Genomic DNA, 18,612 nt, shown 5'->3' with positions numbered 1-18,612 from the left:
TTTCAAGGGTCGAACGCTATTCAACTGGCGGCCTTGGGACCAAAATGACTCCATACCGGCCCTCGAGTTCAGTTCAAAATTTGGGAGACAAACATTTTTTCAAACCAGGTCTTAAAACCACTAGAGTGCTCCTGTTGTATCGAGGACCTTGGACCACTGTAAACACATTGGCAGATCATTGCATTGACATTTTAATACAAACATGGAACACTAGGGTCCAAACTTGTCATTTACATAACTGAGGCGTTCCTCAAGACACCCTTTTAAGTCCTCTCCGTTTTGGAAGTTTTCTTTCACAGAAAAGAGCAATTTGTATCATTTTTAAAGTAGGATATAGAGACCACACAAATCCACTCTTCATTAGGTCAGGATTATTAAAACTAAAAGACATTGTAGAATTGCATACTCTATTAGTGATGCTCAAAGTTAGAAATAAAGTTCTTCCAAAAGACTTACAAAAGTTATTTGTGTTCACGTCGGAAGATGAGAATCACAGAAGGCCGTATGACTTTAAATATCCAAGAGTGCGAACAAATTTGAAGCAAATGTGCTTATTTGTTGCTGGTGTGAAAGCATGGAATGCTCTAGACAAAGACTTAAAAAGTTGCAAGAATATCTTTGAATTTAAAAGGAGTTACAAAAAGAGACAACTGGAATTATATCAAACTGATTTTTGATTGGAACGTGTCATTTTGAAAATTCTTAAACGAAAATTAAAAGTATGTTGGAGTTCGGGTGTTGGTGGAGGGAACAGTTATAGAGTCATCTAAATAACTTGTGTTAAAAAGGGGGCAGATAAATATAAGAATAGTATTCTTCCATCTGCTCCTTTCTGATCACGGAAATGTATAAGAAACAAAAAAACAATGGAAGTGTCAACTGTATATGGCTTGTATATATGCATTTTCATGAAAGGACTAAAAAGAAATGATGATGATGATGAAGTTACATTGTTTTATAATGGGATTCATGTAACAAAGGTGTTTCTGTAGCTTGTTTATTTCAGATGTAGTTTATTTAGTTTAACGTCTTTAGTTATACTAGTGGTGTTCCTCAAGGTTCCATTTTAGGTCCTGTTTTTTTCATCATTGGGACTATTCAACTGGCGGCCAACGAGTTCAGTTTAAAAAAAGAGATTCTTAAAAAGACTCTAGCGCTGTCATAAAGATGATGTTTGACTAGATTTTACATTTTTGGAAAGTGTTATTAAAAACAGCAAAGCGCTCCTGTAACTCTGAAAAAGCTATTAGACCAAAATCAAATTTCTACTGTAGAGGACGCTGGTTTTCCGGAATATACACAATAATAATAGTGAAGGGAGAAGCCGAACTCAGGGTCCTTTGCTTTCCTAGATGTGGCCCCCAAAATTATTTTTGTTAAATGTCCCCTGGAGTAGACAGTGCTGACTGAAACTTGTGTCAGACCTTTTTGTCCATCGATTAAAATATTTAATCATAATTAATTTGTTCATAGTTAACGCAGATAAACATACTTTTTTGTCAAAAATAAGTGTACAGAGATTTTAAAATGTTGAATTCCACGACTGTACCATTAGTTTGCTTTAATAAAATGTTTTTTTTACACATTACCCTCAAGTTGCTGGCACAGCCACTCTACCAACCGAGCTATACCCCCCAATGTAAGAACAGGCATAGTAAGGAAAGAGAAATGCAGAAAGAAAATATAAATATAAAAAAAATAGCAAAAATAACATTTAATAATTAAAGTTGCAAGCAGCGATGGACGGGACCGACTTTGAGGGCTCATAAGATCCAAACCGGAGCAATAATTAAAACTCTTTCATCAACTTTTAATCAGAAGGGTTCAATCTCTCTCCTGTGCTAATTTGAAGCCGACACGACAAACGCGCTCAGAGGAGATAATGTTTGAAAAAAGGTGACTGTTTTTACACAACTTTTGTTTTGAAGGGGGAATTGCAAACTTCCTGTTGATTTTTGCTGGGGGTTGTCAGTGTATGAAATATAGGTCTAAGTGAGACCTACATAGAGGTTTTTGTTTCATGTCTCTACGACATTCCTACTGGGAGTTACAGGCAGTTGTGTCTGTGTTTTCTTCCTAGGGAGCGCTAGAGCGCAATTTTGAGTTTTGGGGTTTGGTTTTTTGATTAGATCGCAATTTTCACCAATCCTGATGTGTGTGTCCAATTTGGTGAGTTTTGAAGCATGTTAAGGGGGTCAAATTACAGCTCAAAGAGGCGGCGGTATATTAATAAAACGCTAGAAATACAATAGGGTCCTCTGTCCCAAAGGGACTCGGTCCCTAAAAATATATATACTAGGGTGTCCAGGGTTGGCGACTTGTCCAGGGTGTACACCGCCTTCTGCCCAAATGCAGCTGAGATAGGCTCCAGCACCCCCCGTGACCCCGAAAGGGACAAGCGGTAGAAAATGGATGAATGGATGGTTTTCTGATATCTTATAGTTCATTAATTGTATGATATAGTTACATTGCTTGATTTTTTTTGTCAATGACTTTTACAGATGAGAAGAAGTGGCTTTGTGGAAGGTGAGGAAAGATAACTTTGTTTGAGCAGTGTAGATATACTAGCTAGAAACAAAATGGCTTCAGATCCAGGAAGTGCAAGACAGGAACAGGAAGTGGGGAAAGTGATAAATGGGACACACAGGTAGTTTGACAGAAGAAAACATGAGGGGAGAAAAAATGAAAGGCCTCTTGAGGCCCAGGAAAAATAGGAATACTATTTGTTTGGCTATGAGAAGCAGTCACCTGCTCAGAAGTTGTTACATTCCTGTCTGCATGGAAAGTAAGTCCCCAAAGTTTCTTCTTAATGGTTTCATATGACTTTCTCTTCTAAAACATTCTCTTTCCTGTCGGCCATTTTGTCTTCCACTGTCATTATCTCACACATACACAATATTTATTTATGTACCTTTACCTAAACATCCAATGAAGCCAACTTAATCTTGCCAATTACTTAAATTCCCTTTTTTGTTTCGTATGTAGACTCAGTTGTTGTGTGCTTTATTACTGATAGAAAATAATGGTTCTTCTTTACTGATGTTTTTTTGTTTTTCAAAAGGGGAATCATTTCTTCTATTCATGTATTTTTATTACTCTTTTTTTTTGTATTTGTTCTTTGGCTGTAAACTCAAAATACATATATCTTTTCTATCCTAATTATCCATAACTTGATATGTTTGTGCTTTTCTGTTTTTTTTTGTTTGTTATTTGTATGGTATGACTTATTTGTTTCAGACATGCTTAAAGGGGAACTGCATTTTATTTTGGAATGTTGCCTATAATTCACAACCCCAATGAGAGACAAGAACACATAGATTTTTTAATGCCTTTTAACTCATAAAAAAAAGTAAGCTTACCATAGAGCCATTAAAACCCATAAATCATCTAAAAACTGCCAACAATATATTAACATTTCATGGCCTGAATATTAACAATGTATTAGCGACATTATTTTGGGGTGGTATAGCTCGGTTGGTAGAGCAGCCGTGCCAGCAACTTGAGGGTTGTAGGTTCGATCCCCGCTTCCGCAATCTTAGTCACTGCCGTTGTGTCCTTGGGCAAGACACTTTACCCACCTGCTCCCAGTGCCACCCACACTGGTTTAAATGTAACTTAGATATTGGGTTTCACTATGTAAAGCGCTTTGAGTCACTAGAGAAAAGTGCTATATAATTCACTTCACTTCACATTTTTAAGCGCTAATGTTAAAGGCCTACTGAAACCCACTACTACCGACCACGCAGTCTGATAGTTTATATATCAATGATGAAATCTTAACATTGCAACACATGCCAATACGGCCGGGTTAACTTATAAAGTGCAATTTTAAATTTCCCGGGAAACTTCCGGTTGAAAACGTCTAGGTATGATGACGTATGCGCGTGATGTCAGTAGTTGAATCAGACATTTTGGAATAAGTCGGTCGCCAGCTTAAATCGTCTTTTTTCATCGCTAAATTCCACAGTATTCTGGACATCTGTGTTGGTGAATCTTTTGCAATTTGTTTAATGAACAATGGAGACTGCAAAGAAGAAAGCTGTAGGTGCGATCGGTGTATTAGTGTCTGGCTACAGCAACACAATCAGTAGGACTTTGACTTGGATAGCAGACGCGCTATCCGACGCTAGCCGCCGACCGCATCGATGATCGGGTGAAGTCCTTCGTCGCGCCGTCGATCGCTGGAACGCAGGTGAGCACTGGTGTTGATGAGCAGATGAGAGCTGGCGTAGGTGGAGAGCTAATGTTATTAGCATAGCTCTATCAAGGTCCCGTAGCTAAGTTAGCTTCAATGGCGTCATTAGCAACAGCATTGCTAGGCTTCGTCAGGCGGTACAGCATTAACCGTGTGGTTACAGGTCCAGAGTTTGGTAGTATTGTTGATATTCTGTCTATCCTTCCAGTCAGGGGCTTATTTCTTTTGTTTCTATCTGCAGTTAAGTACGATGCTATCACGTTAGCTCCTTAGCTAAAGTGCTTCGCTGATGTATTGTCGTGGAGATAAAAGTCACTGTGAATGTCCATTTCGCGTTCTCGACTCTCATTTTCAAGAGGATATAGTATCCGAGGTGGTTTAAAATACAAATCTGTGATCCACAATAGAAAAAGGAGAGTGTGGAATCCAAAGAGCCCTTGTACTTAAGTTACGGTCAGAGCGAAAAAAGATGCGTCCTGCACTGCACTCTAGTCCTTCACTCTCACGTTTTTCATCCACGAATCTTTCATCTTCGCTCAAATTAATGGGGTAATCGTCGCTTTCTCGGTCCGAATCGCTCTCGCTGCTGGTGTAAACAATGGGGAAATGTGAGGAGACTTTCAACTTGTGACGTCACGCTACTTCCGGTACAGGCAAGGCTTTTTTTTATCAGCGACCAAAAGTTGCAGCAAAAATATGGCAATATCGCGAAATGATCAAGTATGACACATAGAATGGATCTGCTATCCCCGTTTAAATAAAAAAATGTAATTTCAGTAGGCCTTTAAGGACCTACACATTGATCAGAGGTAACTTCCTTATGCTGCTGTATTGACGTCATCAGCTGGTGGGCTGTTCTCTTGCCTCTGACCTGGTAAAAGTTATTTCTATATTATAAATCATGGGTAGTAAACGGATGTGGCCTTGAATCGAGAAGTGGGTACACTTTCACTGCCAACTTGGACCCGGAAATGGCGAAAAAGACCCGAAAAGACGGTCGGTTGCACCCCTCTCCTTCCTTTGCGATGATTATGAGTCATTCTTCATCTAATATATCAACATCCCATCAGTCGGCATCTCAGTGAGAGCAGATATTGTACAGCAAGTGGGGTTTTATTATGTTTGTTGGCTCTTATGCAGTCTGCCATGAGTAGTAGTCAAAAGTAGGGATGTCCCATAATATCGGACTGCCAATATTGTCGGCCGATAAATGCTTTGAAATGTAATATCGGAAATTATCTGTTTCGAAAAGTAAAATTTATGACTTTTTAAAACGCCGCTGTGTACACGGAAGAAGTACAGAGCACCAATGAACCTTGAAGGCACTGCCTTTGCGTGCCGGCCCAGTCACATAATATCTATGGCTGTGAATGCAAGCCAAACTTGATCAACAGCCATACAGGTCACACTGAGGGTGGCCGTATAAACAACTTTAACACTGTTACAAATATGCGCCACACTGCGAACCCACACCAAACAAGAATGACAAACACTTTTCGGGAGAACATCCGCACCGTAACACAACATAAATACAACAGAACAAATACCCACAACCCCTTGCAGCACTAACTCTTCCAGGACGCTACAATATACACCCCCTGCTACCCCCCCCCCACCCCCCCCACACCTCAGCCCCGCCCGCCCAACCCCGCCCACTTCAACCTCCTAATGCTCTCTCAGGGAGAGCATGTCCCAATTTCCAAATTGCTGTTTTGAGGCATGTTAAAAACAATAATGCACTTTGTGACTTCAATAATGAATATGGCAGTGCAATGTTGGCACTTTTTTTCCATAACTTGAGTTGAAGTTTTTCTCTTATTTTGAAAACCTTGTTACATTGTTTAATGCATCCAGCGGGGCATCACAACAAAATTAGGCATAATAATGTGTTAATTCCACAACTGTATATATCTGTATCGGTTGATATTGGTATCGGTAATTAAGAGTTGGACAATATCGGAATATCGGATATCGGCAAAAAAGCCATTATCGGACGTCTCTAGTCAAAAGCAAACGTGTTGCGTCCATGAAATTAATACGCCGCCGTATGCTTAAAATGAGCAAAATACGTAAAAAAATACGAAAACATTGCATGTTGTTATAAGTGTGCCTGTTGATGAAACGTTCGTGGAAGTGTTTGGATGCTTTTAAGCGCTCTCTAAGCAGAATTGTAAGCAGACTTTTGCCAGCATTTATTGACTATTTAGGCTGCATAAAAAAAGAAAAACGTACTGTATGTGTGTTTGGCTTACATAAGGATTGTGAATAATAGGCACAATTCCAAAAAAGTATAGTTCCTCTTTAACAAGTTGCATCACATGGTTACATTTGTACAGTTCAACATGTGTGAAAAGTAGTAGGAAGATAATTCTATAGCTCTTCTCACGGCTGCCCCTGGCTAAACAGGGGCACAGAGTAGAATTTTATTTTGAGCCCCCCCTTTCATTACAAACATTTTTCACATGTTTTTTTCTTTTTATCAATGTGAAAAGTTTTTATACTTTTACAACCAAACGTTAATGTACTTTGAGGCAGGTTTTGTACTAAAATGAATTAATGGGGAATACATTTTTCAATAATAGTTTTTGCTAGTGCAAAATAACAAATTGAACATATTTAAAACCTGTAACCAGTACAGCCATAAGGACTGTGCGCCATGGGGGGACAGTGAGAACATTTGGGGATGTTTGGCATGATGTTCTCTTAGTATAGTGACAGTGGATTCAACCCCACGCCCACATAGCTATTGTGTGACCTTAGAGCACCCTGCAGACAGAGTCTCAGTGCACCTGATTTAAAGCTTGCTTATCCAAACAGGACACCAAGCACTTGTCAATTCAGCAAAAACAATATCCCCTCTTGCACATATCCTAGTGTCATTCAAAAGGAGCTTACACAGGATCAGGAATCTGAAAAGTGGCCTTATATACCTTGGTCACCTTTGGTATGTAAGAATAGCTGCTCAAGAATAAACACCTCCGCCACTTGATAGTTAAAAAGTCCAATGTAAAACCACAATTTATTAAACTTTGAATAACCTATATATAGAATAATATGGAACATAAATGCAATTATGTTTGTTTATTATTATTATTATTATATAATTTATTTATCAATAAAAGACACAAAAAAGTGATGTACTATAACAGTGGTTCTCAACCTTTTTTCAGTGATGTACCCCCTGTGAACATTTTTTTAATTCAACTACCCCCTAATAAGAGCAAAGCATTTTTGGTTGAAAAAAAGAGATAAAGAAGTAAAATACAGCACTATGTCATCAGTTTCTGATTTATTAAATTGTATAACAGTGCAAAATATTGCTCATTTGTTGTGTTCTTTCTTGAACTATTTGGAAAAAAAGATAGACTTAGACTTAGACTTCCTTTTTATTGTCATTCAAATTTGAACTTTACAGCAGAGATAAGAACGAATTTTCGTTACATAAGCTCATGGTAGTGCAGGATAAAAAAGCAATAAGGTGCATATATAAATAAATAAATATATATAAATAATATATATAATATATATATATAAAATGAATAAATATATATAAATAAATAAATAAGATTACTGTACAGATAAATATATTGCACTTTTTCACATGTGTCCAAGTTTATGGATGTATGTTATATTGTCTTTTTTATTGTAGCGAGTTAATCCATTTTGGGGGGAGTTGAGGGGATAATGTAATTATGATGCGTTCAAGAGTCTTACGGCCTGAGGGAAGAAGCTGTTACAGAACCTGGAGGTTCTGCTTCGGAGGCTGCGGAACCTCTTTCGAGAGTCCAGCAGTGAAAAAAACATATAAAAATAACTAAAAACTTGTTGAAAAATAAACAAGTGATTCAATTATAAATAAAGATTTCTACACATAGAAGTAATCATCAACTTAAAGTGCCCTCTTTGGGGATTGTAATAGAGATCCATTCATGAACTTAATTCTAAACATTTTTTCACAAAAAAAGAAATCTTTAAGATCAATATTTATGGAACATGTCCATAAAAAATCTAGCTGTCAATATTGCAATGTTGCATTGTAATGAATGGAATAGCCTACTTGATTTGATGTTCAGTTTATGAACTTACATTCATATTTTGTTGAAGTATTATTCAATAAATATATTTATAAAGGATTTTTGAATTGTTGCTATTTTTAGAATATTTAAAAAAAGTCTCACGTACCCCTTGACATACCTTCAAGTACCCCCAGGGGTACGCGTACCCCCATTTGAGAACCACTGTACTATAATATTGGTTCCTCAATTGGCGGCACCCAAGTAATATAAAAAAACGTCACCCGCATAATATAACCATGCAGTTTTATTGATAACTACTCATTCGTGTAGGGGATATACTGACTGGCTGGATAGCTTCACAGGCAATATGCCTTACTCTCTAAAAAAAAAAAAAAAATATGATATGGTTTAAATCACAGTGAGTGTGAATGGTAACATGTGACATTATTATTGTTTTATCAAAAACAGGTATTGGAATTGTTAAAGTTCATAATGTTTCAATTATATTTTTATAATTTTATTCACAATACTGGTCCTTACAGTCTAAATCTGGCCCTTAAAACAAAGTAATTGATTATTGTGCTTAAATTGGTTAACTGCTGGGTTGCAACTATGTGACCTCGAGACACTTCTTGTTTTAGCTTGGGGGGCAAATAGCTAAAGAGCTTACATTTATTTAGCGACAGCTGCACAGATATCCGAGTCTATTTTTTTAAGGTTTAGTGGTGAATATACAAGCAAGATGAAATCATGAAAAAATATATAAATATAATATTTAAAATATTCATCAAGCTATCTGGTGGAATACACTTAATTTTACACTTGCAAGGAGTAAAAGTATTTATTTACATCTGGATGGTCCACAAATTAAGCATTAAACCATAAAAGATAATATTGAATATTTTTGGGCATGGAAGTAATACATAGACTGGACATTAATAAATGTAAAATAGCTAAAGACATATTCAAGAACAACAGTAACATCAGTGGTAATTAGATGAGTATGATGGATGGTCAGTTAAGGAGCAGCAACTTATTTCCCTCTATATTGGACTATTTTAGGAACACTGAAAAGACTTTGTCCAAAATCCCTATTCAAATCATTTTCACAGGCGAGAACATTGCATTCCAACTGACTTCCTGCTAAGACTAAACTTGAGTTATAGGCGACAAAAAAGCAATTAGAAATGTTTCATAATTTTAATCTACATTTAAAGCACTTCTTTTTGGTCTAGATAATATATATTGAATAAGCTTTTGTGTACATTTTGCATACATTTTGCTCCACAGTCACTTTTATAACCCGTTTTTAAAAATCTGTCTGCAAGATGTTCGTTTCTAGAGGCGTTGCCAGATTGCAAATGAAACCACGCCCACCTTCTTCAAAAGCATCATAATTTATGTTTTGAAAATGTACACTCTTTAAATATGTCTTGAAGTGTTTTTTTGCAGCATTTATGTCACTACATTTCACACATACAAACCCCGTTTCCATATGAGTTGGGAAATTGTGTTAGATGTAAATATAAACGGAATACAATGATTTGCGAATCATTTTCAACCCATATTCAGTTGAATATGCTACAAAGACAACATATTTGATGTTCAAACTGATAAACATTTTTTTTTTTTTGCAAATAATCATTAACTTTAGAATTTGATGCCAGCAACACGTGACAAAGAAGTTGGGAAAGGTGGCAATAAATACTGATAAAGTTGAGGAATGCTCATCAAACACTTATTTGGAACATCCCACAGGTGAACAGGCAAATTGGGAACAGGTGGGTGCCATGATTGGGTATAAAAGTAGATTCCATGAAATGCTCAGTCATTCACAAACAAGGATGGGGCGAGCAAATTGTTGAACAGTTGAAGAAAAACCTTTCTCAACTAGCTATTGCAAGGAATTTAGGGATTTCACCATCTACGGTCCGTAATATCATCAAAGGGTTCAGAGAATATGGAGAAATCACTGCACGTAAGCAGCTAAGCCCGTGACCTTCGATCCCTCAGGCTGTACTGCATCAACAAGCGACATCAGTGTGTAAAGGATATCACCACATGGGCTCAGGAACACTTCAGAAACCCACTGTCAGTACAGTTGGTCGCTACATCTGTAAGTGCAAGTTAAAACTCTCCTATGCAAGGCGAAAACCGTTTATCAACAACACCCAGACACGCCGTCGGCTTTGCTGGGCCTGAGCTCATCTAAGATGGACTGATACAAAGTGGAAAAGTGTTCTGTGGTCTGAAGAGTCCACATTTCAAATTGTTTTTGGAAACTGTGGACGTCGTGTCCTCCGGACCAAAGAGGAAAATAACCATCCGGATTGTTATAGGCGCAAAGTTGAAAAGCCAGCATCTGTGATGGTATGGGGGTGTATTAGTGCCCAAGACCTGGGTAACTTACACATCTGTGAAGGCGCCATTAATGCTGAAAAGTTCATACAGGTTTTGGAGCAACATATGTTGCCATCCAAGCAACGTTACCATGGACGCCCCTGCTTATTTCAGCAAGACAATGCCAAGCCACGTGTTACATCAATGTGCATGGCTTCATAGTAAAAGAGTGCGGGTACTAGACTGGCCTGCCTGTAGTCCAGACCTGTCTCACATTGAACATGTGTGGCGCATTATGAAGCCTAAAATACCACAACGGAACAACTTAACAACTTAAGCTGTACATCAAGCAAGAATGGGAAATAATTCCACCTGAGAAGCTTAAAAAATGTGTCTCCTCAGTTCCCAAACGTTTACTGAGTGTTGGCCATGTAACACAATGGTGAACATGCCCTTTCCCAACTACATCGGCACGTGTTGCAGCCATGAAATTCTAAGTTAATTATTATTTGCAAAAAAAAAAAAAGTTAATGAGTTTGAACATCAAATATCTTGTCTTTGTAGTGCATTCAATTGAATATGGGTTGAAAGGGATTTGCAAATCATTGTATTCCGTTTATATTTACATCTAACACAATTTCCCAACTCATATGGAAACGGGGTTTGTATGTGCTATTATGCACATGCGAAGGTTAGATATGGTAAATGGTAATTGGGTTATACTTGTATAGCGCTTTTCTACCTTCAATGCACTCAAAGCGCTTTGACACTAGTTCCACATTCACCCATTCACACACACGTTCACACACTGATGGCGGGAGCTGCCATGCAAGCCTTGCTAACCACGACCCATCAGGAGCAAGGGTGAAGTGTCTTGCTCAAGGACACAATGGACGTGACTAGGGTGTTAGAAGCCAGGGATCGAACCAGGAACCCTCAGATTGCTGGCACGGACACTCCACCACACTGTCGGGGGCCGTGCCATCAATTTGAAGGTTCCAGGTTCTATTCCTGCTTCTGCCGTCCTAGCATAGTGGGTTTTAAGAATAGACTAAGAGGAGAAGTATTGCGGAAAGAGATTATTCTAGATTGTACCTAATGTCATGACTGGTTTTATTGATTATTGACTATTTTATTGATTATGGTACAAGCAGTAGACAATGGATGGATGGTACTTTTTCGTCACTTATTCTTTGTCTTTGGTACACTAATGTATATATTTTAGGCCATTGGTTCTTTGTTTTATTTTTGCAAAAAAAAAAAAAAGTATATATATATATATTTTTATATTGCTCTTTTTATCTTTGGTATGAACATTATTATGTAAACTTGAAGTTAGTGGTTTTTTTTTTTGGTTCTTTGTTGTTGCTATTTTTGTATTACAACATTTTATTATTTGATTATGTTGTACTGCATTGTAATCTTTTGTTCTGTGATTGTGTGATGTTTTTTGCCTGGACCCCAGGAAGAATAGTCTCCACTGCGGTGTAAACTAATGGGGATCCTTAATAAACTAAACTAAACTAGTCACTGCCATTGTGTCCTTGGGCAAGATAATCTACCTACCTGCTCCCAGTGTCACCTACACTGGTTTAAATGAAGCTTAAAGATGTAGATCAGTGGTCCCCAAACTTTTTAACTCGGGGGCCGCATTGGGTTAAGGCATTGGGTTAAAAAAATTTGGCCGGGGGCCGAATCAAGCGCGATGATGTCACGTTATCGATGGGAAAATGCATTTTTAGATATGATTTGTCCAAGCGGTTAGGAGACACCGAAAGTAACAAGCGGTAGAAAATGGATTAGAAAGGACAGATTTGAAAAAATAATAATAAAACAAAACAAAAACAAAATATACAGTATTTTTTAATTTTTAAATTTTTTTTTTTTTACTTGGGATTATAACGCGGGCCGTAGTTTGGGGACCCCTGATGTAGATAATGGGTTTCACTGTGTAATATGCTTTAGTTCTCTAGAGAAAGAGCACTGTGTAAATATAATTCACTTCACTTCAGATGAAAATATTTGATCATCATTAGATAAAAATAATATTTTGTTCTACAATTTTTTGTGTTTCCTCAAAGCCTGAGGCCAAGCGTTTGACCCAATGTTCAAATTAAAGACATCCACCTTGATGTGACATCACAACGCAGCCAGACTGCAAAACCCAGCAAACAGAGGCATCCAAAACTGCGTACAAGCTCACGCCAGCACGCATGAACCTTATAATTTGATACCTTGGCATTTTTCAACACCAGTATCCAACATTGTAACACAATGTATAAGTAAAAAAAGACAACATTCATCATAGGTCCACTTTAATGAGTGTTGTACAGTATAAAGACATGACCACCCTGCATGATATTTTTGTTGAACACATTTCGACAAGGGGACTTTAAATTAAATATTCCTAAAGATTGTTCTTTTTCTTAAGAAAAGAAACAACAAATATTTTGTTTTGTTTTGTTTGCAGTCTATTTCCAAATATAGGAGGTTCTCTGCGCAAACGGCTTTGATTGAACTCTATAGAAAATGCCAGCGCCTCTTAGTGATGCTGTTTTCTCTCCCTCAGTTTTTTTCCTATTTTGTGTACCTTTTGTACATAATGCGGGAGTTGAGAAGGTGTTCCCTGAATTCATCTCTTATTCAAATGCTCGCATTGTCTGTTCCAAAAAACTGTGATTTCCCTCCTCACTCTGCTACACAAAGCCGAACATCCCAGGTGCCTCGCTACAGATGGCGATAAAAAGGTATTTGCTTTTTGAAGACGTTGTCTTGGGTTGTGGCGTAAATTCATTATTAAGGATATCCTTGGTTGGCTCTTTTATTATTGTCGTGTTTTTGGATGAAAACTTCCTGATTGCTGGTGGAGTGAAGGATGAAGAAGGCGCGGGCCCCTGGATAGTTCATCTGTGCAACTGTGCAACATCAACAAAGTTTTAATGAAAAGTGTGACAAGAATTCCAATAGTTGAGCTGGTGGTTGTTGTTTGCACATGCTGATGCACTTTTAACCAGAAAGAGGAAATCATCTTGGCTTTTTTTTGACAGGATTTTACATTGTGGTGAGTGACTGACCTTTCAAACCTTATACATTCATGTGCTTTAATCAATATTAATACATCAAGAGGATAACATCAAAATAATTAACTTAAGGTAGTTTTCAAATACCATATAATCAAATTTTTTTTAAACTGTAAATCATTTTTGCTTTTATCTTTTAATTATATAAGTCCATGCGCAAAAGTCCCCTTTATTTTTCTTTTGCTTTTAAAGGGGAACATTATCACCAGACCTATGTAAGCGTCAATATATACCTTGATGTTGCAGAAAAAAGACCTTTTTTTTTTTTAACCGATTTCCGAACTCTAAATGGGTGAATTTTGGCGAATTAAACGCCTTTCTATTATTCGCTCTCGGAGCGATGACGTCACAACGGGAAGCAATCCGCCATTTTCTCAAACACATTACAAACACCGAGTCAAATCAGCTCTGTTATTTTCCGTTTTTTTGACTGTTTTCCGTACCTTGGAGACATCATGCCTCGTCGGTGTGTTGTCGGAGGGTGTAACAACACGAACAGGGACGGATTCAAGTTGCACCAGTGGCCCAAAGATGCGAAAGTGGCAAGAAATTGGACGTTTGTTCCGCACACTTTACCGACGAAAGCTATGCTACGACAGAGATGGCAAGAATGTGTGGATATCCTGCGACACTCAAAGCAGATGCATTTCCAACTGGACTGGACAGATCAGCTTTCAGGAAAAGAGAGCGGATGAGGGTATGTCTACAGAATATATTAATTGATGAAAACTGGGCTGTCTGCACTCTCAAAGTGCATGTTGTTGCCAAATGTATTTCATATGCTGTAAACCTAGTTCATAGTTGTTAGTTTCCTTTAATGCCAAACAAACACATACCAATCGTTGGTTAGAAGGCGATCGCCGAATTCGTCCTCGCTTTCTCCCGTGTCGCTGGCTGTCGTGTCGTTTTCGTCGGTTTCGCTTGCATACGGTTCAAACCGATATGGCTCAATAGCTTCAGTTTCTTCTTCAATTTTGTTTTCGCTACCTGCCTCCACACTACAACCATCCGTTTCAATACATGCGTAATCTGTTGAATCCCTTAAGTCGCTGAAATCCGAGTCTGAATCCGAGCTAATGTCGCTATATCTTGCTGGTCTATCCGCCATGTTTGTTTGTATTGGCATCACTGTGTGACGTCACAGGAAAATGGAGGGGTGTATATAATGATCAAATCAAATCAAATCAACTTTATTTATAAATGGTTAAAATCAGGCACTTTGAAGCTTTTTTTAGGGATATTGCGTGATGGGTAAAATTTTGAAAAAAACTTCGAAAAATAAAATAAGCCACTGGGAACTGATTTTTAATGGTTTTAACCCTTCTGAAATTGTGATAATGTTCCCCTTTAAAAGTCTCCCAGCCGCTTTTTCCTCTCTGTATTTTGTATTTGCCACTGCCTGCTTACCGGGGCCGGCCCCTGGCTTAAACACTAATCGGTTGTTTAGGGCCACAACCACTAAGGGGGATACATGATTATGGCTGCCTGTCATCTGTCGCTCTGCAGGTGTTTACTTGTCCTGCTTGAGTCAACATGTTCTTTGTAATAGTTGTAGTTCAATTCAGCAACATCGGGGCCACGTCCATTCAAAATCCCATCGAAATAATTGCCAATTTAGCATCACTTTGAATGCTGTCGTCGTGACAGATTTACGGACGTATTTTTAAAATGACCGCACTATTTCAGTTTATTGTGTAGTCAAAACTTTTTACCCCAAAATGTCAATGCGTTTTGTTCTGGAGAGAACACACAAAGCTATTAGAAATAACAGAAGAAATTAACAAATTAAAAATATGGTTTGACAAAAACAGACTATCTTTGAATCTCAGTAAAACTAAAATCATGCTATTTGGTAACAGTACAAGAGAAATCAATAATGAATAAAGCTAAACATGTTCTATCTAGAACAAAATCACTTCATATTCTTTACTGCTCGCTAGTGTTACCATATCTGAGTTATTGTGTAGAAATATGGGGAAATAACTACAAATGTGCGCTAAATTCACTAACGGTGTTACAAAAAAGATCAGTTAAAATAATACATAATGTTGGATATAGAGAACATACAAACCCTTTATTTATTAAATCACAATTATTGAAATTCAACAATTTGGTGCATTTGCAAATAGCTAAAATTATGTATAAAGCAAACTATAACCTGCTACCGAAGAATGTACAACAATTCTTCTCAACAAAAGAGGAGAAATATAACCTTAGAGGAAAATCTAATTTAAAACATTTGTATGCTCATACAACACTTAAAACCTTTAGCATATCCGTATGTGGAATTCAATTATGGAACGGATTAACCAAAGCAATCAAACAAAGCGCCAATATGATTCAGTTTAAGAGACTCTACATAGAGTACATAGAACAATGGTTCTTAACCTGGGTTCGATTGAACCCTAGGGTTTCGGTGAGTCGGCCACATCCGACTCACCGAAAAAACACATCCGACTTATCGTATGAATAAAAACTTCTCCCTATCGGCGTATTATGGATACCCCCAAACAATGTTCCCTCTAATTTTCCATCTGATTTGCAGGTTGTTACATTGATCGATTGAAACTTTTTCTAGTAGATTGCAAAGGAAGAGAATACATTATATGAAACAGTACAGTTTACACAGTACAGTACATATTCCGTACAATTGACCACTAAATGGTAACACCCGAATAAGTTTTTCAACTTGTTTAAGTCGGGGTCCACGTTAATCAACAATTCATGGTAATGTGTGTAAGGTGTGTAATTTGTTGTGAGTTCATGCACTGTGTTGGTTTTGTTCTTTGAACAAGGTGATGTTCATGCACAGTTCATTTTGTTCACCAGTAAAAAAACATAAAACTTTTTCTTGAATTTGAAAAAAAACAAAACATTTTGTTTATCACTAAAGAGAGTTCGGTGAATGCGCATATGAAACTGGTGGGGTTTGGTACCTCCAACAAGGTTAAGAACCACTGACATAGAACAATAATTATGATGAATATCATGAACCCTTTTTTTTTTTTTCCTTTTGAGATAAAGATTATTTATGTATTTAATTTTTTTTTTTTTACTTACTATGGTATATTATTTATTTATTATTTATGTATTCACTGTTCTGTTACAGAGAACAGGGAAATGGGATAAAATTGCTATGGTATGAAAAGGGGTAGGATTAAATAAACTGTGCTTCTTCCTACTCCTTTTCGGACGTGCTGTAATGAAACAACTGGAAATATGTGATGCATTACATTGTATCGTATGCATGTTCGAAATAAACTGAAACTGACTGACTGAATGTAGTGTCTAAAAACATTTTTGCCCATTGATTGTTCTTTAAGTTTTTCAAATAAAACCTAAGCGGCATAGCTGTTTTGAATTGGCTTCACTGCAGTAGGAGATATAAGCACATATTAAACATATATGATTAATCAGAATTGTAGTTGTCAGCTAGTCTTTTGGTTTAATGTTCACATGTGATTATTTATGGTAAATACAAATCTTTACATAACTTATATTACACTATTTCTTAATATCTGAGTTTCAGAATCAGCTTTGATGGCCAAGTATGTTTAACACACAATAACATTTGACTTGGTAGGCTGTGCTCTCTTGTTCAATGTAAAAACATTAATATTAAAGATGAACTTAAATATAAAAAAAGCACTTAAATAACTAATATGTGCAACACTAGTAAATTATAGTGCTGTGTGAATAGAGCAAAGCAAAAAGATGATGACTTGTGCATGAGTTAGTACATTTACAGTGACAAATTTGTTCCGGAGTTTTTTCACAGTATACTTGATTTGCAATTTTTTAGTCGAGTCTCTTACGCACACTCCCATGACCAAATGTACGTACAGTAAATACAGTAAACCCTTGTTAACTGTACCAGAACTACTTGTTTTGGTAAATAATGTCCTTGAAGTAAGAATTATTGATTTATAAATGTAATATATTTCATAGCTGGAGAATTAAAAAAACAAAACAGTTTATGATTTTTTGACATTACAATGCCTGCCAACTCACCTCTTTAGTCTAATCCTTTAAATCACAATGACGCACTTTTCGACACAATATGCACGTTGAAGACTTAAAAAGTAATTGATCTAAACACAAATGCAAGAGCAGGGACTTGATGGCTCATGTATGCGCTGGTGCTCTCATCCGCCAGTGGGGGGCGCTTGAGCAGTGTTGGATCTTCACCTGTGTGTGAAGGTGTCAAAACTTTCTTGACATGCTTTTATTTTGTATGCAGGATGTCTTCACATATATATTATTCAATAACTATAAGCATTATATAAACTTAGCGCCCATATCACCATCAACCATTGCACAATCCATTTAGAATGAGCCTTTCCAAAGAAAGTAATGCTCAAAGAGGTATTAATAATTAACATCATGTTGTAGGTTGCAGTGTACAGCATCATACGAAAAGCTGTTTCTAGTATTCTACCTATATAATGTTAGCAACATATTAGAAACCGCTCTCAAATTAGTGCGGTGCAGTTCTTGTACAACCACAATAATAAACATATCAATGAAGTGTGCAATTTTGATGTTGAGGCAATGCACAGTAATAATAATAGTAAGAGAAAGAAAAGTAGCCTACATTGCAATCAGTGGTGATTAAAAGTCCAAGCATCTTCTTGCAGGGGCAGAGGGTCAAAGTGTCTTTTCTCAAATTTCACTTCATTCACACCAAGACAGTGAGACGCCTCCATGCAGTGCCAGTCAATACCGTATAGCCAAAAGCAATGACAGTATCTGCAATGCAAAGGCATACTGCTAAGACTCTTGAAATGAAAGTGAAGAACATCGTGTGCAGCAAAGACGACAGAAAATGTTACAATCCAAACAAAATATGTGCTCTTTGTTGGGCTTTAAAGACATTTTATAGAAGTAGATATAAAGTCCATCTGTCTTTTCTCCAGAAACAAGGGCTTCAAATACCAGCATTTTTCCCCTCTCGTTTTATTATTATCTTGCATTTTTTTCA

At 37.1% G+C, this 18,612-nt stretch overlaps 1 long non-coding RNA gene across 2 annotated transcripts in view; it reads left to right on the top strand.

The window, feature by feature from the left end:
• The first annotated feature begins 2,644 nt into the window (after positions 1-2,644).
• Positions 2,645-18,612, top strand: part of LOC140678743 (uncharacterized) — a 53,178-nt gene continuing 37,210 nt past the window's right edge. For both annotated transcript variants that reach the window (XR_012050360.1, XR_012050359.1), the window contains exon 1: positions 2,645-2,785. This is a non-coding gene — a long non-coding RNA (uncharacterized lncRNA). The remainder of the gene's footprint in view (positions 2,786-18,612) is intronic.

This window comes from Nerophis lumbriciformis, linkage group LG01 (genome assembly GCF_033978685.3).
Source record: "Nerophis lumbriciformis linkage group LG01, RoL_Nlum_v2.1, whole genome shotgun sequence".
Classification (NCBI taxonomy): Eukaryota; Metazoa; Chordata; class Actinopteri; order Syngnathiformes; family Syngnathidae; genus Nerophis; species Nerophis lumbriciformis.
This window is presented reverse-complemented; position numbering and strand designations above follow the sequence as displayed.